Here is a 20,438-nt window from a genome sequence, read left to right on the forward strand (position 1 = left end):
GCTTCAAGCAATTCAATTCTGAAGGTCTTAATAATGTATGTAGCAGCATTTTAGCAATAATATTGATCTCACACTATTAAGGTTTGCAACATTTCTATAACCCATTATCTTCCTGCATATTAACTCTCGCTAGCAGAAAGGACACTTTCTCTGTTAACTTCTGACATATATCAATGCAAAAAAGTAACTCTACCTTCTATAGTGTCTGCCTGACTGTATGATAACGTCAATCAATAAAGAAAACCACTTTCTTACATAAAGCAAGATGACTGCAAATTCAAATATTGTATGAGAAAGTATTTTAATGCTTAATAGTATTTTCCTGAGAGAACTTCATTTATTAACACATAGTTCATGGATATCAGTAGCAACATCAAACTACTGCTTCTGACATTTTATAAAGGAACTGTGGCTGGATGACACCAGAATGCATTCATAACATCAAGAGACGGCCAACGTGTACAGCAGGTCATCACAGACACCACTGAATCATAAAAGAAAGACCTGTCAAGTTTCAGATAAGCCTGGCACTTGATGATGATAAATTATTTATTAAGTGCTCTTGTTGAACCATTATGGAAATCCTTTCTTCTTCCTTCACCATCTATTCAACTCAAGAGAACATTACCTGCTTTGTTTTAAACCGTCTAGCAAAGGAAAATACTTTTTCAGAACAGCAAACAATAATGGATGTCAAATGAGAATACCAGATAAGGAGAACCCAGAGTTGCAACTGAAAGTAGTGCTATTTTCACCAGTAATGTGAAGATTGTTAGGGATAATATATCTTGTGAATAATCACAACTAGGTGAACAAGGAAAATACGTCAGTGATAAGTACTGAGAATGCATGACTATTAAAAATATCAGTGCCATAGCCATGTCTTCTCTATACATGATTTTTTCACTGAATTTCTAAGATTTCCTGTGAACATTCAGAAGTAGATCTACTTCATTTTCCAGACAAAAAACAGAAGAGATGAAATGGAAATCATCTGTGAAAGGCCAGCATGGTTTTCTTAATCACGGAATTTTGCCTTGCCAACTCCAAGATGTTTTTCCAAGAAGAGTCACTCTTGTTCATGCCTGCTGCTGAAATTGGGGATGTGCATGCATTTACCAACCATTTCAAAAGCCCCAGTAAGTTCACCTCCACTCATATCAGCTTCTCTGGGTATTCAACTGACACTCAAATAATTTAACTGTGAAACAAAATATTCGGTGAACCTAGAAACACTTCTAGCAGTACATATGGACTGCAGAGGATTTTGGACACACTCAGTGCAAGCCTCTGATCAAACAGAATATAGAATATTATTAATATGAAGTGTTGGATCTCTGGTCATTGAGGACTGTAGCAATGGTAATAAACCTCCTCATGAAGCACACTGTTTGGCCACCAAGGCTTGGCTGCAACTTCCACAACAAGACCCACCTTGTCAAGCCCATACTTACACTGGAAAGCCAGAACGATGCTGTGTCCTGTGTGAATCACCCACCACGCATCAAGGATAGTTTTCATCTCTTGTTGGAGGCACTGAAGCAGGAATCCTCGACTTCAGTCCAGGCATGAGGATTTAACCAGGTACTGAAGATTTTGAAAGTGAATTGCCAATTTATTATTCTTCAAAGGTTAAAAAAAAAAAAAAAAAAGTCCTAAATATGCTACAAATGTTCCTCACTCTATTGAAAGTAACAGTCTAGTTCATCATCATCATATCCCAGAATTGCAGCAGCAAACATTTAAGCCACTCTGCAGTAACATATATTCTAACCCCCTAAAAACAAACTACTGAAATTTATTGAAAGCAAACATGAATATAGCACACAGTATCCATTAGTGCATTAATACTACATGAACCCATTATATCGTTTCCACCTAATAATATCATTAAGTAATAAAAAGGTGCTAGCAAATCAATAATTTCTAAATTTCAAATAAAATAAAAAGCAGTATTTACAACCTCTCACAATAATGCAAATTCTAAAATAGAACAGTGATTCCATATGCTCTGTGCAGAGATTTCTAGGTACTGCATTCAGATTTGACCAGGTAAGCATACTACCAACTTACTAAACGGATGAAATTTAAAAAAAAAAAAAAAAAAAAGCAGCAATTATTGACAGTGAGGTCAACTGGTTGCGAAGTCAGAGAGAGGTGACTAACATCACTGACCCTGACTGTATGAATTTGAGCAATGGCAGAGACCAGTGTGAACTCATGCCTGGACTGAAGTTGAGGATTCCTGCTTCGGTGCCTCCAACAAGAGATCAAAACTATCCCTGTTGATGGGTGGTGGAAGACACACACAAGACACAGCATCATTCTGGGCTTCCTGTGTAAGTATGGGCTTGACAAGGTGGGTCTTGTTGTGGAAGTCGCAGCCAAGTCTTGGTAGCCAAACTGTGCTTCATGAGGAGGCTCATTACCATTGCTGCAGCCCTGAATGACCAGAGTTCCACCAGCAGCAGGACCACCAGAGTGCCTGTGCTACAGGAGGATGGTCCTGCAACCATCCCCAGTCTTGGTACCTCCCATCAGGAGCCTCCTGCCTCTGGTCCGGGCCTCTCCACCAGCCTTGCAGGCCCCAGCACTAAGAAGCTTCCTGGTGTCTTTCATGGAGGTCCTGGGCATCCCATCACCAGCACCACACCCTCAGAGGAGGAGCCGGGACAGTCAGTGGTAGCTGGCCTACCTGCCCAGGGGACGGACCGCTCCCTTGGGAGGCCCCAGCATCTCCTGAAGAGGAAGATCAGCAGCAGCATCCCCCTGCACTTGCCCCCATCCCACAGAGGCAACCCCAGAAGCAGCACTAGGCTGATGCCCCATCACCAGCTACAGACCATGGCTCAGGTGGACTGGGAGGCAAACATCAAACTTTCAGTCAGCTTCTGAGATAAAAAAATAAAAAAAATAAAAGAACTAAAAAAAGAAAAAAATCTCTGTTACCAACAAAGCAGTTGAAGTTACTGCCCCCACCCCGTTGGTTTCTCCCTTGTCTGACCCTGGGGAACGCCATAGAATCATAAATTTATCTTCAAGATAAGAAACCAGGCAGTCATGACAGTGCTAATAAAACAATCATGGGCTCCAACAAACAGAAGATGGGCCTTGTATTTTTCTAATAATAATACTTTCACCAGGATCCTCTCATACTACCAGCTCCAAGCCATGAGAGTTGTCACCATCTGGAGATTCAGTACTGACCTCCTGTGCCACCCAGTCTGTATTGTCCATCTCTCATGTGCAACCTTCTGCCAAATAAAGAACTTAAAAGTTACCTACTGAGCAGCTATGTCACAATTGAAACCTGTGCCTCAGTACCTAAAAAAAAAAAAAAAAAAAAGAAAATTTTTGCTTCTTCCCATCCCTGTCCCAAGAGCTCCTATCCCAGATGCTTTTTGAGTGTCAGAGCCGCTCAGCCATCCTGATGAACAGCCTATTTGTTCCAGAAAAAAAACATTACTATTTAAAACTTCAGAAATCTCGGGCTGTCTCTGAACAGCCACACAGAGGGAATAACTTTTAAAGCAAATCTGATACCAGCACGAAACAGACCAATTGTCTCTTTTTTTTTTTTTTTTTTTTCCAGGAATAAAAAGGAGAACTGAAAATGCCCAGGAGCCAGAATTTACCAGTGCTGTCTCTTCAATCTAGGGCCCAGAAGAATCACATCAGCAACGCAGGCTACACAATTCGGTTTGCTGAATCAACCTTCAAACTTCATAAACTGTGATCACCAACTCCATATGCCCCAGAAAGCTTTCTCTCTTGCATTGATAGAATTTACAACACAAACACATTTCACCTTAATATCCACTGAGATTTGGCAGCACCATGTAGCGCAGTACCTATTTGTCCTAACTAGATCATTCCACAAAACATGTTCTGATGCCCTACCAATAAAACCTCTGTCTTACTCTGCCCTGCCAAAGGTAGAACATATGACCCCTGGGAAAATCAAATGGATCGATCTATGCTGCAGCAAAGAATCCAAAGAACACAAAAACCCACTCTAATTACAACTGAATCTTAAAAATAAGTTACTGAGTTTCTCATTCAAGCAACAGAAAACATTCTGATACAAGAACCTCTTAATTCTTACCCATTACCTCCACAGGAAGAAAAACCCAGTACATTTTGTGCTTACTGTAAACAGAAGGGCAGGTAGTCCATCAGTAATAAAGAATGTTCTACGACAAGATCAAGAGGTACAGGAGCTCAGTCCTTACAGAGAACAGTGAGCAAGAACAGAGAATGTAAAGTCTTCTAACTGTTGATAAATACTTCTGTAGGCTTCAAAGACTTCTGCATTACATCAGCCCATGATTAATATCACTTTCAATGAAAAACACACCAAGGTTACTAGATATACTTAAGCATAAAAAGCTCAAAGGAAATACTGCCACTACCTCAGACATCACAGAAGTTTTCAGACCTAGAGTGGAATCTTTTTCCACTGTTTTCCTATAGCTTTTCTTGTTGTTGCGATTGCTCTGCTTTTTTTTTTTTTTTCTTTTTCTTTTTCTTTTTAGTTTTGTTGTTGTTGTTCTTACACAATCAACATACTAGAATTTTGATAGGATTTTTAGCATCTGAATTACATGGTAAAATGTTGGTTTTGAATTTGAGTTAGTTCCACGAAAGAGGCAGACTTTGGTAAATTTTAGTTAAACTAATAATATAACTTTAAAAGCCAAAATACTAGACTGTAAAGGACACAAGTGATAACAGACTTTAGAAGGCTTAGCAACTTTATTATCCTGCGTGCTTTGTGAAAAAACATTTATGAAAACGTGTGTTCTCTGATTGTTTTTATAGAACACTTAAAGGTAAGTCACTTCTGTCTTAAAGGAGCATTGTGTGTTAAGGTTCCAACAGTGCAGTTCTCGTCTGTATTTCAAGATGGAAAGCTGTAAACCTCTCCTACTGAATTAACTGGCTTTACATTTAATATTCTTTCCTCCTCCCAGAATGTGAGCTTTGTTTGTGTGTTAGATTCCATGCTATAATGATTTTCTACTTAATTAGATTCTATTTGCAGTTTAACTACTACAGTCATTAAAAAAAATGTTGCTAGCTAAGAGAGTTTCAGCCTTTTAAACAAGTGGGTTCAAATCTTTCCTGCTGAAAATAGGCAGTACATCTACACTATGTTTTACTCGCAATTGAGGAAGTAACAAGCAGTTTTGAAAGACATACAGAGCCTGTCACTGTACTTTAAGGTATCACCAATGGAAAGAGAGCACGCTGAGGTTTTAAATGCATTTTGACTTTCAAAAACTTGTGACAAAATGGCAAAATAACAAGTTAAAATGGTACTAAAGGATATTTGCAGTAAATACACTCTGGCAAGTCTGGAGTTTTACTACATGGAATTTTATGAAGTAGAAGAGTGAAACTATTTCCTACGTGGTAATGGGTATCAACCAAAGTTTGTACAGTCTTAGAAACAGGGCATCAGCTGCCACAATAAGGATTTTTGAGAATCGCACCACATCCTCTTAAGTGAAAAACAATACATAAAAAACTTGACACAAACAAACAGAGCCATAATAGCCCACGCTGTCGGACATTTTGCCCAGAGTCTCCACATCTTTACCTTCTAGACAGAGACTCCAATTCTTCTCCAGAGTTTTGGAAGTTTGGCTACTACTAAAACTGATTTTAGTATTAAAAACTACTAAAACTGATGCATGAAAACATGCATCTGAAGCCAAATATTAGACAAAGGCAGGGGACATAAATTCAAACAGCCTAACTTGCATCCAAGTATCAAGTCCACCACAGAAGAGATCTTATTTAACTTCATCCTGGATATGAAAAGTTTTCTATAAAACCAAAGCAAACTGAGCAATAACTCTGCACTTGCATTAGGCTTTGAGATCTGGTATTTATATTTCAGCCTACAGGAAAGGCTTATGTGCTTTAAAACTCATCTAAAGTTTTCCAACCTTAACATTTGCTCCTACAAGGTATTATAAGCCTTGGTCTTGTCTACTTCCTTAAGACCATCATGCCAATAGCAAAGCTCCATCCTACAAACCTATGCAGGTCTTGAAAAATTATTTTAAGATTCATTCACTGAAAGAACTCACTTCAAATTTCACTCATCAGACCACTAGCAGGAAATATAAGGGATATCACATTATATTCTTCTTTATCTGGTACAAAGATGGGGGGGGGATTTCCTATGCAGTACTGTAGAAATTTGTAATAGTTTGGCTGTCTTTCCATATCAAAAGTGAAATACTTTTGATATTGAAATGAAATAAGATACCAGGTGTGTGCATACCACACACTCATTCAACAGTCATAGCAGAGGAAATAACTTGCTATGCGTTTTACCACTTTTTTTTATATACTAGTATCTGTACTATGGATATAAACAGGTATACTTTGTTTTTATTCCCTAGAACGTATCTTCATATATGAGAAATTTTCAGCACTTCTTTTAATGAAAAAAACAATGTCAAATCTTTATTTCCAGGCTCTAGTTAGACAGTACTGTAATAATTACAATCTGTAACAGAGCACTAAGGTACCTGGAGAGAATGCCCTGCACTGAATATATTTGGGCAGTACTTTACAATATCCTCTTCATACATGAAATGTCTGAAACAAGTGTTTCTCTCACTGATCATCTGGAAAGGTCCCTATTCAATTTACTTTTTCTTCCCATACAGCAGCACTGTGTGTAAATGTTAAGCTAACAAGGCTTAAAATCTCAGATAATCACTAATCACCAAACCAAATTCTTATATGTCAGTAAGCGAGAAGCCTGGCAAAGAACTCTAAATATAGCCAAAACTTTATCAAGTTTTAATCTGTACTCATCTCTACTTTTTTTTTTTTTTTTTTAATGAAAAAGTTCTATGATAAGAAAGTTGCAGAGTTTACAGAAGGCAACCCTCCAAACAAATAATGAAAATCAAACACTTTAAAACACTGACATGGTAATTTAGCTGTTGGACTCCCATTAAGTTTGTGCAAGCATAAGAGAAAAATTTTGCATGCTGCTTTTGAAGTGTAGGAGTGGGTGTACCCATATTTACAAGCAGGCTGGAAACGTTTTAGATGTCAAGGCATTTTTCCCTCCTTTCCCCTCCATTCTTTCCCATGTTCTTTGAGCCTCAAGACATAGTTGAAACAGTATTATAAAAAAAAAAAAGCCAACCACCACCACCAACACTACAAACATATTCAGAATTCAGCCCCTTTCTCTGCCACATCTAATAAAAGCACCTTAAAACTTCCATGGTATTTATTTATTTATTTCCTTCTCCTATTCTCAATAACAAGCAGGATCCAAATCACAGAGGATGACTGGAGATTCTTAAAGGACTGTTGCTATGAGACACCCAGCCAAACTCCACCAGTACCGGAGCAATGGATTGTTTGGATAAACACAAAGAACTGATGTTATAATTTGGTCTCAAATACATGAAAAATACAAGTTTTCTATGTTGTCTGTCAGTGTCCAACTGCACAAAATAGCACAAAAGGATACAATGATCCTCATCTTTAAAATACCTTAAAGTAAAATTTGAACTCTATATCCAAGAATAATAATTATGATGTTATCAAAACTACCACCTTCTCCTTTGATTTTCTACCAGCAAATACTCAATTTACATTTTCTCATCTCCAGGATACTTGCCAAAGCTGGGGTTGCTTCATACACTGCTTTAAAAAATGAGCAGGTTTATTGAAATCCTAATGCTTGTTTAAAAATTCCTCAAGAAGTGAATCAAGGAAATCAGCAAAGCAAGGCAATCAGTATTTTAACTATCATCTTATAATCATTTCAATAAATTATTTATTACAATCATTTAAATTGTCAATGTTTTAATCAATAATAATTTTTTGGTCTTCAAGAAAAAGACAGCTGCTTTAGTAATAAAAAGTAAATTACAAACTAATCAACAAATGTTTTAATTATTATTTTAGAACAAAGTTTTTTGAATCTGTACTCACTCTAACTTTGGACCAGCAAAATATAAAACCACTAAATGCAAACTGAGTTCCTGTTATTTACAAGTGGAGAAAAATTTTTCTGTTTTCCCTGTCAATTGTTTGTAACTATTCATACCTTAACTACAAAAAAATGCAGTAATGGAAGTGCTGAGTAAAGAACTAAAAGAGTTGGGTAGATGCACTTTGCTACATGACTTACAGTTATTTTAAAAATGTATTCTGTGTTAAGTGTGGACTGCAAAAAAAGCACTAATGTTTACAGTGAAGCTTAGGAGTTAAACTTCATAGATATTTTTTTTATTATCCTCCTCTGAAAATCAAACATGCCTTAATGTTTTAGGATCTGCAGTACGGATCAGTTACTGGAAACACCTAAAGCTGATCAGTTGACTTCATCACTGAAGCTCCAGGGCCTACCTGCAACCTATTATTTCTTCACTGGTAGCCTTAAGGGGTCACTGAGCAGCCATGTTCTTGTCTGAATGTCACACAGTCTGCCTACACACAAATGCAACTCTCAGCGACTCCCCAGTTTATCTTAACTCCTATGCCATTCATCAGCACATCAAGCTATAATTAGACGTGGCAATTAAACTGCTCAATGACCACTTCAATTGATCACACAAATGCACTTTTAGATGACAATTTTGTTTTGCAAATGAAAATGTTATACAGATGGTAGACACTCAATGCATCAATCACTTCTAATATATTGAACGTAAGGGTGGATGTGCTTGAAAAAAATATCTGAATAAAAATAATGTGGAAAAAAGAAGCCACAAAGGTAAACATAATAGCTGTTCCCTTCTAACTACCAAAAAAAGGTAAAAATAAAAATAAAAAAAATCCAGTGATTCCTTTACAGAGATTTCTATAATCATTATGCTGAAGCACAATCATCTGTAAGAACAGACTTGTCAGAAATCTATTGAACAAAGTTGAAAGGAAGAACCTGCCTCCATAATCCAAGCTGCATTAGGTCTGTGCTGAGTCCCAAAGGGGATAATTAGGTTTGGAAGTCTAATCATCCACTATAATAGAGCAGGCTTTGTTCTCATCAAGCAGGACTTGTTTCAGCTCATCATCTGAGAAATGGAAATATTTGATGTCAATAATCAATTGACCTAAAGAAAATATTTTCCACTTCAGAAACTTTAGTTTTTGAAAACAAAGAGCTTCTCTCACTCCTCTTCTCCCCATGCAGCAAATACAGATAATTGTGAGGAACATTTATCATTGAGTCTTCAAATCCTAATGTTTCAATGCATTGCATAACTAATTAGAAAACAAAAGTATAGATCACACAGCCCCTTACTATGTAATACGTAGACATGTCTTAACATGACTGGATTTGCTGTAAAACTTCATTTGACATTTGTGTAAATTACAGTCTGCTGTTCTCAGGTGAGGAAAAAGAAAGCAACAACATTCCTGCCACCACCCTAACTACTGCAGCCTGGTCAGTTGGAAAACCAATTTGAAACAGGAAAACTTAAATGCAAGGTTTTCCTCTTGGTGCAGACTTCCATACTTCTGTACCAGAGTATCTGCTGAACGGAAACAATCATACACACCGTGTGATACACGTGTAGCAAACTTGAACCAGGTGACTTTTGACAGGATCTGTACCCTAGCATTAAGCCAACCAGGTCCCAAGGACTTCACTCTGCAACATGTTCAAAACAGTTCAGAAGATTTAGAAAGCAGTAGAGAACTTGTGCTCCAAGGACAGACTGCAGATGTGAATTGGACTCCTACATGTAGTAGCCAGAAATACTACTCACACTACACTAAAAACAGAACTTTCCAGATGCTCTTTGAACAACAGACATGGAAGGAAAAAAAAAGAAATCAGTTGCTTGCAGAATTCTTTCACGGTTCTAGTGGGGACAAGAGTTTCTAAAAATATTGCATAGTGTTGTAGTATAAAAAAAAAAATTGCTAAAGTTTTTACAGTTGTGATTGCTGCTCCTTAATTGAGTCAAACTCCTTTCTAATTTATCTGACCCACAAAAATAAATGGCAAAAAACCTGAGCTGGAGGTAAGTGTTGATTAAAGGTGTTTCTAAGTTCTGAAAGCAAGATCTCCACTACTGAGAGAAGTACACTGTAGATTGATTTTATGGGAATTGCTTGAAAGCAATGCATTCTTTAAAGCACAATTTTCCACACCATTTTATAAATGAGAATACATATATCCACCTAAATAGTTTCTTTTTCTCATGAACTGAAAATTTAAAAGCAAATAAAAAGCATGTTTGGAATTCATTATCACCTAGATTTCTGCACTTCCAATATACCAACGGATTTTATTTGGGATACCAAAAAGAAGAGTTCCCACACACAGTGTGCAGAAGATGCACTCAATAAAGAACAGGAGTGCAATGACCTGAAGTTCTGGAAGGTTGGTTGTGTTTTTTTGTTTTTTTTTTTTTTCCCCCCCCCCCTTTGAATTCTTAATAGTACTTTTTTCCTCACAACACATTCATTTCATCACAGTTAACATTCAACACTGGTGCATGACATCTCACACTACTAGAAGAGCTTTTTAAACAGCTCAAGCTTTATATTGTAAAAGAAACTTCTTCAGATGGCACTGTGGCAACAGATTCTATAGAGAAAATCAAGCCCCACTTAAATTTAAGACACCGTGGAATCAGTTTGTATTTGTTTGTTTGTTTTGTGGTGAGCAGGACTTCCCTATATATATGTGTATATAATATATATATTATTATATATATACATTCATATAGGCAACTGGCTCAGGTCCTCTTTTTATTGCATCATCTTTCTCAGTCTGATGAAATTTTTATCGGATCACCTTGCCATAACACATTGCCTCAATGTCCTCCCATGTTCCCATTCCGTGTCAGTCACAGAGTTACTGAGCAAACTCAAAAGAAACCTCATTCACAGCTGATATACTAAGATTAGTATGCATGACTGAATTCTGACTTGAAAAGCAGTCTTAGTGCAGAAAGCAAATCAAACCTGTGTTTCTCAGATTAGAACACTTCCAAAACAACACAATAGTAACCAATGTTTTCTTATAACTCATCTTCAACACTTGGTTAGGTACTCTTCCTCCACTGACTTTCTCAATTACAAAGGTAGGCACAAAAGATAAAAACAAGCACATGCCATTCAAAATACCAATCCTATACACAATATATTTTTTCCACTGCTAGGAATTTGAACTCTAGAACGTGTTCACACAACATGGAATTTGTAATTTTATGTACTCAAATCCATTTTTAAGCTGCATCAGGTCAAACTGGGCTTTATCTCTGAGCAAATACTACACTTTCACATAAGTTAAACATATCAGCACACCTACCTAACTAAAAATGTTGGAAACAATTCACAAGCATAACATCCAAGAGCATTCATCATCAAAACAATGGTATCATGAGAAAAATAAACATTTTCCAATCAGATCTGAAAACAAGTAATACAGCCTACCAAATGCCCTCAGGTGAAAACAAACAGCTCATTCACTTTTCACAGCTTTTTTTTTTTTTTTTTTAAACACCTATTCAACATTGATTTCACAGGCTTAATTTACCACAAAATGTCTTTTAAAATATTGATTATTATAATGCACAATTATATCTATTTAATCAGTTTAGACACTGGAACCTAAAAATAACAAAGGATTTATTTTCAAAACATGATGGGGAATACAATGTCCACTTTTAGGTCTTGTATTTAAGCAAGTATCTTAATTTAATTTAATATTAAATTAAAAAGCACTTCTAAGCTGCTGTGAATTGTATTGTTTTACATGACTATTTTTAGCAGGAGAGACAAAAGAGGGTTTTTTTTTTTTTTTAATGTTTATTTCTTCATAACTGATTAGCTTAGCTGACAAGAAGGCAAAATATCCAATCTCCAAGCTGTCAGCTTTCTCCTGCCATCAACTCCACAAAGACCAAGGAGTTCACAAACTCAATTGCAGCATGAGACTAAAACAGTTTTAAATGCAGTGATGTATAAGACAGAAAGAAGATGCATCTCCCTACCTATTGCATTCCTCCATCAGTTCTCCACGTCCTGGGTTCATGATGCCAATTCCATGATTTCCTCAGCTGCAGCAAGCTTTGCCCACTAAACAGTGCATGGGAAGCCCCTCTTGCACTGACACTTGGCTGGCTGGCTCTCTCCACCTGCACGGGTAGGTCCAGTGGCACACTTCTCAGCAAGGTTCCTTGCTTATGGAATGTATGCTCAGAGAACCTTTGGCAAACAATCTTCCCCGGAGAATGAATGCAACCTAACACATGGCAAAAGAAAAATATTCCTGTCACAAACTTTCACTTTTTCAATATATATATTTTAAAATTTAGTTCTGAAAATGCAGTATTGATCCTTTGCCTAGAACAAGAATTGCGTTGGGAAGGACACAAAAGAAATGGAAAAACACAAATGAAAAGCAAGGAATGAGTTGCTCATCTCAGAAGAAGATTTTTTTCCTGAAGTATTCTTTGGGGCATGCAAAATGTACATGCAGCTCCAACATTTAAATTAGTCAAGTGATAAGACTTTACAGCACGTTACTTGGCTTCATTTTTCAGATTCATATAAGCTGTGAACATTAGCAAACATATGAAAGAACACCATTCCTACACATGTAAGACTCAGTACTCTCACATCTAGAAGCTCATCCCAGATACTCCCTTTCTGATAGAACGTAAGAAGGCTATTAAACAAAATCCCAACTTATACAAAATCCCAATGTATACATTCTGCTTCATCTATTTGTTCCCAATTTATCCCTTTCTTTCAGAAAGAAGGGGTATAGCATATGAAAGGCCAGTTTTCAGAAGTCATTTACGATGACACAGGTCCTAAATTAACATCGTTTGCATTTTTCCACAGTGAAAGAGTATTTAGACCAACTTATAATGAAAAATGTGGCAAGGTTGATGAAAATTAAACTTTGAGGCTAATCCAAGGATAGCTTACTAGTAAAACCTGCAAGCTTAGAGCAGCTTAACTTGAGGATGCTGCTGAAGTGCATACACTGATGAAGCCACAAGTTATTTCCAGTTCACATCAGAATCATTGCCAGGGATTCCCACTGATACTATAAACTGTTACTAATGTTGATTCCTTCTACTCTTATAAGTTTCCCAAAAATCTAATTTCACTTGAAAAGCATTACTAAAATCAATTCAACATTTCATGTTCTTGAGCCTACAAGAAAAGGAACCTTGCTTTAGTACTTTTACATTACACAAATTTTGGTCTTCTTATTTTCTAATACTGAATAATTCATTAAAACAAAACAAACAAACAACCATAAAAGGCTATATTGAAATGTTCCTTTCCTTCCCTACAATAAATGTTAAGTCTGAGCCACAACATAAATTTCACCTATTAAATATGAAGAAGGTAAAGACAGAGTAATTAATATATGGGACACGTACCTCCAGGGAAAAGGGCAAGAATTTTATCAGAAGTTAGAGATTAACCCAAAATTCTGATTCTCTTAAAAGGGAAAGGCCTCAGCTCCTTAGCCTAAAAAATGAATATACTGGGAGTTACCCAGTATTGAAATATTTAAGGCTGTTGAACTGAAGTGAGAAAAATTCTTTAAAGAATTCTTTTTTCTTTAATAGTCATTTTTATATTTATACTCTTTTAAAAAGGAAGAGCTATTCAATGTCTCAATAAACAGAAAATATTTTTTAATAGAAAACAAAAAGGCTATGATTCAATAACTTTTTTAAAAAGAGGTTTAAGAGTAGCAAATTCTTTTTAAAGACTAATAAAAATAAGAGTTGCCATGGATATGAAACAAAAATATTCCTCCCTGCCCCCTTGAGCAAAAGTGCTAGTATTTTACACTGCATTTTAAAGTGTTTCAAAACGAAAAAAAAAGGATTTGATATGTATTAATAGTGTAATTACTCTTTAAATTTTCATTAACAGGCAAAAATCCAAGTCTCTCAGTCCCACCTCTCAGTGATTATTTAAATTAAAATCCCCAGTGAAGCTGATAGGCTACTTTTATGAACAGACTGGAGTCCTTTTCCTCCATTAGTGAATGATCTGCTCTGCAAGATGGTTTTTGGCTGAATTCAACATTCCTTAAATGTAGTGAATTATTACCAAAATAAGAAACAGTCTGTTATATTCTAGAGGAGAGGATGAAACAAAAAGGAATAGAAAACAGGCTGCAGGGAGTTATCAAAGCCTATTTGAATATGGAAGCTATCGATTTACCTTTTTGCTCTGACCCCTCAATCCACGGTTTCATCCTTTTGCTCGGCTTTAAATTAACTCAACAGCGCAGCACGGAAAATGAGTCACTGAAAGTGTAAAACTTTGACCTCATAAATATCAAAAGAGGACCGCAGGCTGGACACCTGGTGGAATCAACTATAGAAAGCACACGCCCGGGCCGAGTTTTAAACACAAAACTATTTTCTGGACAGAGACCATCTCAGTGCAGGTGAGCTGCTTGCACAGCATGGGCTGGAATTGCCAGCACTGTGCAACTGTATTTAGAAAAGCTTAACACCATCATGGAACCCACAGCAGCTGGGACAGCAATTCCCACCTTTTCTTCAGGCAAGTTTTACAGCAGCCATCTCCTCACAGCACCAGTTTCCCAAAGGAGCAAGCCACCACATTTACCAAGAAGAAACACATCAAGTTCACAAGGATGAGAAAAAGAAGGCAAGTGAAACAGCACAATTACACCACAGCTGGAAGTGCAAGGGACTAAACATTGCAGGCACCCACAGCACCCAGCTGCAGTGCAGCAGGAAGAAACCAGCACCTGCTGCCCATCAACTGTTAATGCTTCCAGAATGTTCTGGGTTTCTAGGCAGACTTTGACTTAAAGCTTCTCATATTCTTGTGGTGCCCACTGTGTTCAGCCAATCCCATGCGGGCTGGGGGAAGTGATTTTTTCTGATTGGTGCATTCAAACTCCCCTCAGCATGGGCTAATCGTGTCCAGCTCTCACTAACAAGTGAGAGGCTGAGGACTGCTGTCTCCTCTCAATAATCCCTGAAGGTGTGGCAGCTAGTGGAAAATTATGCTGGTATGTAAGGGCTGCAGGAGAATGCTTGAGATGTAAGCTACCTGCTGATGCATCTGTAAGCAAAGCAAAGCATAGCATGGAATGATTGTTTAGCAACTTTCTGTCAGCCAATCATCCCATTGCCTGGGAAAGCCCTGCAGATGCTGAGTGCAGCTGACATGCATCAGTTTTGCTTTTCCTTCCTTGACTCATCTCTGTGGTGTTTTGGAGACAAGCCGTTTTTAAGTTGGGAAAATTCATGGAAATATTGAGATTCATCCATTGGTATCTTCTAGACAAGAAAGGAGAAAAAATAAGTGAACATGTATAAAACTGCTCGTACTTTCAGAGAAAAAGGTTGCCCTGTGTCCTTCAGCACAAGCTGAAGAAGCAGCTGCTTCAGTCGCTGCCTGAGAAGCCCTTTGTCCTGCCTCACCTCCCGCTCTTCTCCCCACGTTCAGAGAAACATCTAAACTGCTAACCTATTAAGTTCCATAAGTGAAATTTACCAAAGTCAGAACAAAATTGAAATTGTTTCTGACAGAGAACAACATCAGAAAGCTTTAATGATCGGTGACTTTTTGTTTTTAGTTGTTTTTTTCCCCCTGAAACTGAATTTATCCTGTAGAAAGAGAACAATTACAAATGACCAGTTCCCTTAAAGACAAAACCGTTGCTTGAATCTTTGAGGGGGAAAATGTTGGTAGAACGATAAATAGAGAAGCTGGAGAAAAATCTGCAGTTGTTAGGCTTAAAGCACAGATAATTTGAGAGGAATACAACTGCTTGGCCTTCTGGGGAAGCTTAGAAGGATTTCCAAGGCATTGGTCTCAGTTTTGTATATGCTTATTATACATAAGTTCAATAGACTGCAGAGGGGAAGCAACAGAGCTGCCCAACTCCTTTTTTTTTTTTTGCTGGAAATGCAACACCATTGATTAAAGATAAGGTAGGAGCTTTGGCTGGAAACTTGGAATTTATGGAACATGGAACCAGAAAAATTTCAAATCTCAAACAGAACATATGATTTTTGTCAAACACAGGTGCAAGAGAGGTTTTTTGTAATGGAGGGCTTGATGAGGCAATGTGCTGTTCAAGAATGAAGAGATGATCAGACTGCTTCCTGGTGTCCGCTCAGTTCTCAGAAGACCAGAGGTGATCAGCTTCTCCCAGTTAAGTCAGCTGTCAGGCAAACATGAAATCTGATTTCCACAATTCTGCAATCATACAGCTCCTTGGAACTCAGTTTTCTCTATCATTTCGTATTTATATGCTGGTGGTTGCCTGGTTTTGAGCCAGAAAATGGCTCACTGTAGAGCTGTAAGAAGGGGCTCTGTTTCACAGGTAGACTTTTTCAGAAAATTAACAGAGCTTAAGCAATACTAATAGATAGGTAATTGTGTAGTTACAATGGAATCAGCTAATTAAAGTAATGCCAAATGGGAAATATCCTCTGTTCTGTTTTGGCAGGCAACAGAGAAAAAATTATCCACTGCTTTCATGTATCCCTGAGCCATTTATATCTATAATTCCAGACCTTTTCTCTGTCTGAGCTAAGGATTAAAATCTTTTATGAAAACAGTGTTAACAGAAGAAAAGCAAACAGAATATCTTGGTTTTGAAATGGCAGTTAAGTTCTGAATTTGCAGTCGGGAAAATGGTATCCTCCCACCCCAGTCTAATTTGATCTTACAGTTCTCAGCACATTCTAGCTCATGTCAAGGCCAAAATTTCTTTTTACCTAACAGTGAAATCAGAAAAAAAATAAGAATAAATTAGTTGCTTTTTATGGTATTAGCCTTCAAAGCAAGTATGAAGGAACAAGTGATATTCTTTCCCATCTTTAACCTTAGTATCAGTCACGTACAGAATCAGGACTACACAATTTGTTGACAATTACTGAAGATGCAGAAAAGTAAATTTATCCTATCCTTTTGCTAATGGGAGAGTATTTAGGATGAGCATGGTGTCATCCTATTTTCAGAGAGAAACAGAAATAGTTTGGCTGGACAAAAACTCTAAACTCTGGGCTGTGCAGTCACTTGTGATGGAAAGAGCAAGGACAGAATAGATGAGAGAAAAAAATATCAGGAAATGTATTGAATAAGTTCACTAATTTTTATGAAATGCTGTGGAATCCTTCATGGGTATTGTCATGCATTTTAGTAATGGAACAAATATGAAATATGAAATATGTTTCTTCATTTCTTGTATGAAAGGGAATGGGAATGATCACTGTCTCTGTTGACCTGGAGTGTCTTAGGTAGCAGCAGACTTTAGGAGTAGTATGATGAAATTTTTTTATAAAGAATCTTTCACTGGATACAGAAGGTATAGAAGTGGTTTTGGTGAAATACTGGAAATCCATTTTCTCTGACTTTTCAGAGGTAGCCAGACAAGCCATTAGTAAAACTAATGTAGGGCATAATCATACAATAGCAAAAATGACTGCATGACTTAATGCAGCTCTTCCATTTTTCTGTCTCCCACAATTCTTTTGATAATCTTATCATTGTGTAACCATCACAAGCAGCATCACCAGAAGTAATGGTTAGCTATTCTCAGACCACTTTTAAATTATTCACAGCAGCTATGTTTCCATTTCTCTGACTCATTCTTTTAGAAATAACGGGAAGCAGAAAACATGGAAATGGAAGAGTTATGACATTACATTTTTAGATGAAGAGAGAGCTAAAAATTATATAATCTATTATTTCCTTTCTCAGCAATGCAAGAAACATTGTCATCTTACTGAAAAGTTACCCACTGAAGCATTAAAAAACACCAAAATTTGCTCCATTTGCACCAGCGGCTTTTCTTATCATCTTTACCAGAAAAAGGAATGAAGATGCTTTCTAATATGAAAACAAGACCTTTTATTGTATTATTATTTTTATTCATATTAATTCAACTCTTCAGAAAGAGTAGCCTCAAAAGAACAGTGTTTCCAGGTACCTTTCAGTGTCTCATGTAAAGGGAGCATGTCTCTGGGTGTCCCCAAAAGGAACAAACAAACACAAAACTTCAGTACTACTTTCTCCTAAAAAAAAAAAAAAAAAAAAGTAAGAAAATAACAGAAAAAAAATCAGAGGTTACAAACTAGAAAAAGAATGATTATAACTTCAACACATTCTTTTTATCACAAATCTCAAAGGTCAGGTTTTTTAATTCTTATTTTAAGGAGAGGACCAGGGGCACAAAGCTTGGCAAAGAGCACTTTGCAAAGTAGCTGAATTGAGGCCTTAACTCAAAAACCTGTGCACCATATCATTCTGCCATCCAGAAACTAGGTGAGTTTAAGAAGATAACAAGTTTTCAGCAACATATATATTTGTCTCCATTAATTTTAATTTTGATTTTAAGGGGTACTTTTAACAAACAAGTAAACTAATATTTCCAGAACATGGAAGAAAGGGAGAAGACAACAAACATGAAAAGGGAATGGGCTGCAGCATGTCTGTCAAAAGAGTATATTTTGAATGATGTCCTCCAAAGGTTGTTTAAGTTGGCTTCAGGGCTGCTGGCCCATATAGAAATATAGATTAAAAAAAAAAAAAAAAGCTTCTAAAAGGATGATCTGTCTGAAAATCTCTATGGTAATAAACCATTGGACAGAGTGCCTTACACAATCTTTCAAAAGCAATTCAAAATGGCTTGGATGCAAGCCAGCTGGACTGGAAGTTGGCTGAGGAACTGCAAACAAGTGGTGATGTTACACAGTAATGTATCAAGTTGTCCATTCAGACACCAGAAAGAGCAGCGCTCTGTCAGGTCTTATTTAAAGTATTGCTCTTCTCTGGAAAGTGACAAGATTAAATGGCACCTTCTTTCTCTGTAACTCTGATCTATGTATGTATCCAGTCATATCTAGTTAGTGACAAAAATTTATTCCTATTACGCCTGGGGAGCCAAAATAATTTAGAGTTGACTTAAAGGTGTTACTGCCAGTACCTCATTGAAATAGTCTGCTTGGTTCCAATCAGTTATAATCGTACACTAGGTTACAGAGGAGACAACAGGGGCCTAATTCAGCAAACTGTCTCTTTACTGCTAATAATAATGCTTGAGATGGCGAAAGAAAATCCACCTGTGTGAATCTCAGAATACAGCCTGAGTTTCCCGTACTGTCAGCTAGGTTCCCATTCTGGAGAATAATACAGTCTGTAAAGACCCATCAGGTTGCAATAACAACTGCTGAAATGCACCACCCACCACCTCAGTGTGCTAATGTGTGCTGCTTGGCCTCAAAAACCATTCATCAAGCATTGATGAATGTCAGTGGGTACAATTTTTTTCTGCATGGAGGTATTGAATTCCATACCATACTTTCACGTCAGATGCCATTTTGTTGGACCACCTCTCTACTGCAACCTGTCACATGGCAACCAAATTTAAAGGAGTGTTTTTGAGGAGGTTCAACTTCTGCTGCCCTACCTCCAATATTGCCTCTGATGCCATGGACCAACATTATAAAATAGGAGGCATTACTTTCGGAGCAGCCCTCCTACATTGTAATTGGATGGCCCTATTCTTAGCTGCAGTGGCAGTCAGTGTCTTGGAAACAGTACAAAATTCAGTAGGTGGTATTGATCTGACCTAAAATAAACTAAGCTAAATTATAAAAGTCTAAGCTAAACTCATACAATATACTACAACGTTAAAGGTTGTAACCTATCACATATAATGGATTTCTTGTGGTTCCTAAGTAAGCTTCAAGTATTGACTGTTCGTAATAGAATCTAGCACAAATTAGGGCGACAGAGGAGTCTCAACAGACTCCAAATTCTAAAATACTCTGCATTTTCAAAAAATATGCAGGAAGCTTCCTTACAAAAGAATTAAATAAAAGCAAGAAACAAGGAAGAATTTAGAGAATGCTTTCTGGGAAATTTCAACATAATGATACTTTAGCCTCACTAATAAGCAGAGGACTGACTTGCCCAATTCTGAGAGATATCCTCCCACTTCATACAAGAATAACGTTTCTAGCAAATACCTAGGAAATGAAATTATTTCCCTTCTGCTACCACACTTTCTACAACTTATGTGAAGTTCTTCACAAAATTCACTCCGTATAAGGATTTGTTTCCATTAGGAAAACCACATTTCCCAGGAGAAGGCATTAAGGATGTCTTATCTGCTATGGCCAACGTTAGAAGAATATGCAGTATGTCTTAATTTGCCCTTACACTCCCAAAATGTGAAATAAACAGTTTTTACAGTAGCTGAAGACTTAAAAACAGAACTCTGAAACCAGAAGCAAATGTTCTCTACTTACTCATACGAAATCTTAGCAGTACAACTAAACTGTTCTCTTGTCCTCAGGATACTTTCATAAAAATTTCTCTCCATCACAGTTCATTACACAGAAGACTCTATCTGAGTAAGACATCGTTTTACCTTACAGAGATGAATTACTGTTAACGTT

At 37.1% G+C, this 20,438-nt stretch overlaps 1 long non-coding RNA gene across 4 annotated transcripts in view; it reads right to left on the bottom strand.

The window, feature by feature from the left end:
• The window catches only part of LOC125699415 (uncharacterized), a 95,275-nt gene extending 80,488 nt beyond the window's left edge, over positions 1-14,787 (bottom strand). For 3 of the 4 annotated variants that reach the window (XR_007379552.1, XR_007379555.1, XR_007379553.1), the window contains exons 1-2: positions 14,206-14,787; positions 12,000-12,250 (exon numbers count right to left, since the gene is read on the bottom strand). This is a non-coding gene — a long non-coding RNA (uncharacterized LOC125699415). Of the gene's footprint in view, positions 1-11,999; positions 12,251-13,406; positions 13,514-14,205 lie in introns of all 4 variants that reach the window. The other variant, XR_007379554.1, reaches the window with a different exon arrangement.
• Positions 14,788-20,438: the final 5,651 nt, after the last annotated feature.

The sequence above is a fragment of the Lagopus muta genome, chromosome 12 (genome assembly GCF_023343835.1).
Source record: "Lagopus muta isolate bLagMut1 chromosome 12, bLagMut1 primary, whole genome shotgun sequence".
Taxonomy (NCBI): Eukaryota; Metazoa; Chordata; class Aves; order Galliformes; family Phasianidae; genus Lagopus; species Lagopus muta.